Here is a 7,775-nt window from a genome sequence, read left to right on the forward strand (position 1 = left end):
GGAGAGAACCTGTGGCATGTTTTCTTATGCACAGATCATGCAGATTCCTCAGCCATCACAAGGAAGACAGTCGTCATTCCGTGTGTGAGTAGAAGTGCTCAGGTGCAGGCCCAGTTCTGGGTGTCCCCTGCCACCACCAGAGGCGGTCAGTCATGGCAGCGGTAGGGCCGAATGGCATCTTCTGGTGATGAGGGCAGTGGGAAGGGGTCGGGGGAGAAGGGCATAGAGGCGGACATTTTCAGGCATGCAAGACGAGAAGGTTCCAGAGATGTCTTGTCCAGAGAGAGAGTCTGCCGCTGATGACTCGGGGTGTGGTGTGAGCATTTCTGGGGTGGAGAGCTCACTGAGGTGGTTCCCCTGGACCCATCAGCACTGGTGGCGAAGAACACGGCAGGGAAGTCTGGGCGGAAATGGGCATGTTTGTGGCCGTGATCGTGGTCATCATCATTTGGGACACAGAAACGTGTCCCCAGGCAGGGACAAAGTGGACTCTAGAGGGACAGACATAGAAGGACTGCTCATTTGTGGAATATATAGTAAGAGAATGGGAGACTAGCACCCAAGGATAGTAGAGATAAGGGCCAGGAGGATAGCTCCACGGCATGGAAGCTGGCCTCATATGCTGGAGGAAAAGGCAGCCGGGATGGAGAAGGGACCACCAAGTAAAGGATGCTTGGAAGACCCGCTCAGGGATGGGAGATGTGTGCTGAAAGTAGACTATAGCCCAAACATGATGGTCACTTAATACCTGTATTGCAAACCACAACACCCGAAAGGAGAGAGAGAGTAAGAGGGAATGTGCCTATCACAGAGGCAGGTGGAGGGGTGGTGGTGGGGGTGGTGGGAGGGAGCCTGGGAACTTTGGTGGTGGAGAATGGGTGCTGGTGGAGGGATGGGAACTCGATTATTGTATGACTGAAACGTAAGCACGAAAGTTTGTAAGTCTGTAAAAGTAAATGTGGACTCTGTACCTCTGTCTACACCGCATGCCCACCTCCAGGAAGTGGCTTTCTCACCTGAGGCTCCTTTGGGGGTTCCCCGGAAGCTGAGGGAGAGCTGCCTTTCCTTTGTTCTGTCGGCAGAGTGAAGTGTCAGTTGCCCAGTGTTCAAGTAAGACCCTCCCAGCTCCCGCTCTGGGGGAACCGGTTTGTTTCTTGTCAGACCCAGAAGAACCGGGCCAGAGCTCCGGTTTGTAGAATGTGTGCCAGGGCCCGGGTGAAACACGGAAGCAGAAATTCCCAAGCAGGTTCTTACACAGAGCGGGACTGGGCCGCCTGAAGGATCTGAGCACGTCAGCATCCATTCGCAGTTACCAAGGTTACAGACCGCCAGGACCACCCCAGGGATGCCCGCATGCGCTCAACGGCCACATCCTGCGCCTTGGAGACTCCTGCTCTCTGGTGTTGGCTGATTGGAATGTGGGCAGAGGTCTGGCCACCCACCGCCCCCATGGGCCTTCTCCTCAGCTCCGACCTTAGGCACCCTGGGCCAGCTGCAGGCTCGTACTCATGCCGGAGAGTGCTGAGCCCCACTTCCTGTCCCTACGCTGCCTCTCCAGTCCCCGACTCTGTCTGGCCCTCGGCCCCTCCCTCTGACTGTGGCTGTTACGGGTTTCCGGCCGTTGTGTTTCACGGAGGCTGGCCTGGAGGTGGCATCTTCATACTTAGGGACGGTATAATCGATTTTGTGTCTCCATGTTGGGTCACTTTCATTATAAATCTTTGTTTTTGCGGGGGCGCACCTGGTGGTGCTCAGGGGTGACTGAGGGCTCTGCTCTCAGGACTGCTCAGGGGACCATATAGGGTGCCGGGGATCGGAACCACGTCAGCTGTGTGCAAGGCCCTCTCCACTGTGCTATTGCTTTGGCCCCTCATTATCTATCTCGATGTGGTTCTGAAATCTCATTTCCATCTCACCTTTGAGCTCGGGTAACTCATACCGTGGCCTTGGCAGCAACTGGGTAATGTCTGCCATGGGTACGTTTTTTGCCTTTGTTGCAGGTTAGGGGAGCACCTGCAGGGATTATTAGAGATCGCCCCAAAAGCCTCCGTCTCCCCCCTTCCCCCCCTTCCCCCCCTGAGTGCCCAGCAAGCTACCGAGGGTATCCCACTGCACGGCAGAGCCTGGCAAGCTACCCGTGACATACTGAATATGCCAATGACAGTAGCAAAAATGGGTCTCCTTTCCCTAACCCTGAAGGACTCTCCAGCTGAGTTGGGAAGAACGAGAGGGTTCGTACTAAGCAGACGGCGCACAAGTCAATGGGCGGGAAGGTGGCCCCATAAGCAGCTGACCACCAAGGAAGCCCACAGGAGTGAGCCAGCCACTGGCGGCATGAAGAGGCCACATGGCTACTGGCCCAGCACCGTGGCACTGTGCGAGATCCGCTGCTGCCAGAAGTCCACTGAGCTGCTCATCTGCCAGCTGCCGTTCCAATGGCTGGTGCATGAGATCGTGCAGGTCATCAAGACCAACCTGCACTCCCAGAGCTCAGTCATCATGGTGCTGCAGGAGGCGTGCAAGGCCTACCTGGTGGGGCTCTTCGAAGACACCAACTTTTGCGCCATCCACGCCAAGCACGTCACCATCATGCCCAAGGACATCCAGCTGGCATTCCGCGTCCTCGGAGAGAGGGCAGAAAGTTTACAATGCTATTAGCTGGAAGTCTGCCTCGTGAGCAAAGGGGAGAAGGCAGCAGGGATAGAGAAGGGATCACTAAGAGAAAGATGGCTGGAGGAATCGGTCGGGGTGGGAGATGTGTGCAGAAAATGGATAAAGGACCAGACAGGATAACCTCTCAGGGTCTGTATTGCAAACCATAATGCCCAAAAGTAGAGAGAGAGTATGGGGGAAATTGTCTGCCATGGAGGCAGGGGGAGGGTGGGAAAGGGGGGTGTTTACCAGAGATATTGGTGGTGGTGAATGTGCACTGGTGGAGGGATGGGTGTTTGATCATTGTGTGATTGTAACCCAAACAAGAAAGCTTGTAACTATCTCATGGTGGTTCAATAAAATTAAAAAAAAAAAGTTTACAATGCTAAAATCTCAGGGCTGGGACAAATGGAGATGCTGCTGGCGCCCGCTTGAGCAAATCGATGATTAACGGGATGACAGTGCTACATGCTACACTGCATTGCAGGTTAATGTGGAGCCTTAAAGCATGGGGGGAAAAAAGCCTTAAAGAGGGGGCTGGAGCGATAGCACAGTGGGTAGGGCAAGGCACGCAGCCAACATGGCCGACCCGGGTTCGATTCCCAGCATCCCATATGGTCCCCCGAGCACCGCCAGGAGTAATTCCTGAGTGCATGAACCAGGAGTAACCCCTGAGCATCGCCGGGTGTGACCCAAAAAGCAAAAAAAAAAAAAAGCCTTAAAGAACTATTTCCAGCAAGTTTGAGGAAATGATTTCCCCTATTTCCAGCCAAAGCCCAGACACTGTCTCCTGCTTCCACATGGTCAGATTTGGGTTCCGTGTGTCCTCTTGGGGACGCTGCTGTCCTTCCGTCTCTTCTCTGTGGGGTTCAACTCCATGTCTAGGAAGCAATTTGGGTGGAGAAACTTTAGCATCCCACAAATACTTGTTTCTTATCAAGATTTCCCCCAAGATTTAGCATTCTTTTTTTAATTTTAATTTTTAATTAATTAATTAATTATTTTTATTTCAAATACCCATCCCTCCACCAGTGCCCATTTCCCACCACCAGGGATCCCAGTATCCCTCCCACCCCCCATCCCCCAACCCCACCCTGCCTCTGTGGCAGGGCATTCCCCTCTATTCTCTCTCTCCTTTTGAGTGTTGTGGTTTGCAAAAGAGTTAAGCCTGATTTTCAGGGAGAAACGTTGGATGATTTACTTTCCATTGATCACTTTGTATATATAAGAAGAAAAACCTTTTTAGATGGAAACTGGCTCAGCCCTGTGCAAGGGCAACGCCCTCCCCGCTGTGCTACCACTCTGGCCCCGATTTTAGCCTTCTTGGCTGGTCTTTGGAGGTTGCAAAATGGAGATTTTTTCCCCCCAATCTCCCTTTTCCTCCTCCTTTTTCAGTGGCGTCGGTCAGTCGCTTAACACGAGCCTGACGACCTCACTGACATTTCTCCATGTCCTCGGTGTCACGGCCCAGAGCCGCGGCTCCCCCCAAGGGTTCCCCGATTCACACCGCTCAAAAGCGCCGGCTATTAGGGTCTGAAATCTCATGCGCTGTTTGTCCAGTAGAGCCACTAGGGAAAAACAAATCACGCACACCCAGGACGAAGCCAATCACATCAACGACAAAGGTAGCAGGTGCCCAAGACTTGTCACCCCTCGTTATTTTGCTACGTCTCAGTACGATGGACACTCGGAGGTTCTGTGCCTCTTGGTGGTGGCCTCATGCCCACGTCTGTGCCTGGGGCATTGTGGTCTCGAGTTTGAAGTCAGCACTGGGGGTATTCACGGGCAGGGCGGGTGACTGCCAGGGCCTCCCCTGACTCCCAGCCCAGGATTCGGGCGGTGCCCACCTGCCCACCTCTGCTCGCTCCCGCTCTCTCCGGGAGCTCAGGCTTCTCTCCTGCCCATGTCTGCTCACATATCTTTCGGTTGTGTGAGACACAGGCAGGCGGGCGGACGAGCGAGCAGGCCGGCCCTTCTCTCTCCTTCCTCCTCTGTCCCTTGCAGCCGACCCAGCTTGTTTGTGTGTTTAAGAAAGGACTCAGGGCTGCATGTCTCCAGTGCTGACTTCCAGCTGGGGACATTGCTCCTTGATGCGGTCTGCACAGGCTTCCTGGAGGAGGAGGTCTCCCAGGTGGAAAGTCCGCCCTGCAATTGGCATAGTCTGAGAAGGGACCGCTGTGACAAAGATAGTTGGAAATAATCACTCGGGATAGGAACTGTGTGCTGAAAGGAGGTAGAAGAAATGTGATGGCCTCTCGAGTATCTGTGTTGTGGGAGGAAGGGAGGGAGGGGCAAGAGAGAGAGAGAAAGAGAGAGAGAAGAAAAGAAAGAAAAGGAAAGAGAGAGAGAAGGAAAGAGAGAGAAGGAAAGTGCCCACCATCGAGCCATAGAGGCAGACTTGGGGAGGGGGTGGCCAGAGGGAAACTGGGGTCATTGGTGGTGGGAAATGGGACACTGGTGGAGGGATGGATGTTGTTGGATCATCGTATGACTGAAGCCCGCTTTGTAACTGTGTGTCTCACGGTGACTCAATTAAAAACAATTTAAATGCTTAAAAAAATAATAGTAGAATCGTGGACTGTTAGTGAGCAGGGTAAGACTCCCAGCCGTGGCCTGCCGCCTTCCCAGGGCAGGGGGTTCCGGGGACACCCGGGTGGGGGAGGGGTGGCTGCTCCCCCCAGGCAGACCTGCTCCTCACTCCCTTTCGGAGAGGAAGTCGTGGTGTTTGCAGTGGGATTTTCACCTCTGGTCCAGCCCAAATGCCAACAATTATAAATAGCAATGCTCTTTGAATGGCACTGCGCCTCTCTCTCTCTCTCTCTCTCTCCCCCCCCCCCACCACTTAGCCCAGTTCGTTCCCCGTGTCCCCCCCCCCCGCCGCGGGCAGAGCACGGGCTGGGAGTGACTCATGGGTCTGCCTCTTAGGTGCAGTCCCCTAATGGATGCTTTCATGGAGGCCCAGAGCGGGGAGCCCCGAGAGGCAGGTCACCCGCGTCCGTGCCTCTGAGTCACAGACCAAAGCAGGCATCGAACTCCCCATGGGCCGGGCTGGTCCTGGCTCATCTCATCCTCATCCCTAGCTGGCCAGGGGGGCAGGTTCCGAGTCCCTAGCACTGTCCAGAGCCCCGCAGGGGCCCAGAGGGGGAGAGGGGCCGTGGGCTGGGGCGGAGGTCCTCACTTCTTTGAGAAGCTCAGGACGCCTCCCCTCGGCCTCCCCTGAGGCCTCCTCCCCTCCAGCCTCAGCCGTGTGGCTCCCACCTCCGGTCCTGGTGCCCCTCCCCCCCACCCCCCGCGGTCTCCTCCCCGGCTGTGCTGTTATGCCTTTGTGCACCCGCCATGGGGACACTTACAGGCCTTCTCACTGTCACAGCACCCACAGGGCTCTCCCAGGGGGCGGCCTCAGTGGGGGTGTGTGTGTGGGGGGCAAGTCACAACAAAGTCCGCGTCGGCGACAACCAAAGTTTGCCCCCACCTCAGAATTCTTTTTTTTTTTTTCTTTTTGGGTGACCCGGTGATGCACAGGGGTTCCTCCTTGGCTCTGCACTCAGGAACCCCTCCTGGCAGGCTCAGGGGACCCTAGGGGGTGCCGGGGATCGAACCCGGGACTGCTGTGTGCTAGGTGAGTGCCCTCCCCGCTGTGCTGTCACTCTGCCCCCCTGTGTCCCCTGTTTAGCCCTGCGGTCCCCAGATCTGGGACTCACAGGGCTGACCGAGGCCAGTGACTGTCCAGGGGTTGGGGGTGGGGCCGGCCAGCACTTGCGCCGCAGTGTGCCGGCCGCTCTGATGGCTAATGGCCCCGTGCAGGCCCGCGGCAGGTCAGCCTGACCTCTCTTCGGAGAATGGACCATGATTATGCTTGTTTGCCTCCCCGGGCGGGAGCAATGATCACTGCTTCTTGTCCCAGGTCGATTAATGAATTATTTTTGCGTGTGTCTGTGCCGACTCCAAACCCAGGAATCTAAGGGCAGCCTTTGGTCTTTCCCGAGGTTTCGATCGCTGGGTTCCGGGGGTGCCTCTGTTGTCTTAGAGCCACTCTGGGGAAGGCGAATGTCTCGGATGTGTCGGCTCAACTGTGTTCCTCTCTGATGCGAAGGTCTGCTTCCCCCCCCCCCCCCCCCGGGGGGTTTCAAACGCTTTAGCCGATGGCTCTGTACCAGGGACAATGCTGCCCTTCACCAGCCTGGCTGCGGTTGGCATTCGTGCGTCAGAGAGAAGCCGCTGAGGCTTCTCCAGATCTGGGGGCTGGGGTGGGTGCCTCCATGCGCTGGCTGTGCGTCTCTGGCTCGCTCACTCACTCACTCACTCACTCACTCACTCTCTGAGCCTCCTCTCTGACAGCTCCAAAGAAGATTTGAGTGTTGCTCTGGGGACCCCACCCCGTGCTGCCCAAACCTCTGGCTTCTCTCTCTAGCCCTGATTTCAACACTGTTCATTTTTATTTTTTTTTCTTTCCTTTTTGGGTCACACCCGGTGATGCACAGGAGTTACTCCTGCCTCTGCACTCAGGAATTACTCCTGGCGGTGCTCGGGGAACCAACCATATGGGATGCTGGGAATCGAGCCCGGGTTGGCCGCGTGCAAGGCAAACACCCTCCCCACTGTGCTATCGCTCCAGCCCCTCAACACTGTTTTGAAGATGAATTCATCTTATGATCAAGGTGGTTGTGACACTGGTTTCAGGTCTCTGGAGGTCCCCTTGGCACGGGACTGGGGACGGAATGAGGCCTGGGCAGTTGGGGTGGGGGTTTGGATTTGGGTTGGGCGCAGTGAACAGGCAGCCAGGCGGAACTGGACCCCGGGGCCTGGGCCCCACCCCTGGGTGACCCTCCTCACGCCTGGGGAGGAGCGTGGTGTGGCGCTTCCTTCTATGTGGTCTGGTTTCACCGTGATTTTTTCCCCCTTTATTTATTAAAAAAATTATTTTTTATTGAATCACTGTGAGACAGAGAATCACAAAATTGTTCATGATTGTTTCAGTCATACACAGTGTCCCAACCCCCGTCCCTCCAGCAGTGTAATTTTCCAGCATGAGTGTCCCCAGAAGAATCGGGCTGGAGCCATAGCACAGCGGTAGTGCGTTCGCCTTGCACGCAGCCAGCCTGGCTGAGCCGGGTTCGATTCCT

The 7,775-nt window shown here is 55.8% G+C and overlaps 1 pseudogene; it reads left to right on the plus strand.

Annotated features, from left to right (window-relative positions):
- Positions 1–410: 410 nt before the first annotated feature.
- LOC130016737 (histone H3.1-like) lies at positions 411–2,658 on the plus strand (annotated as a pseudogene).
- The last annotated feature ends 5,117 nt before the right edge of the window (positions 2,659–7,775 follow it).

This window comes from Sorex fumeus, unplaced genomic scaffold (genome assembly GCF_029834395.1).
Source record: "Sorex fumeus unplaced genomic scaffold, SorFum_2.1 ptg000166l, whole genome shotgun sequence".
In the NCBI taxonomy this organism is placed as follows: domain Eukaryota; kingdom Metazoa; phylum Chordata; class Mammalia; order Eulipotyphla; family Soricidae; genus Sorex; species Sorex fumeus.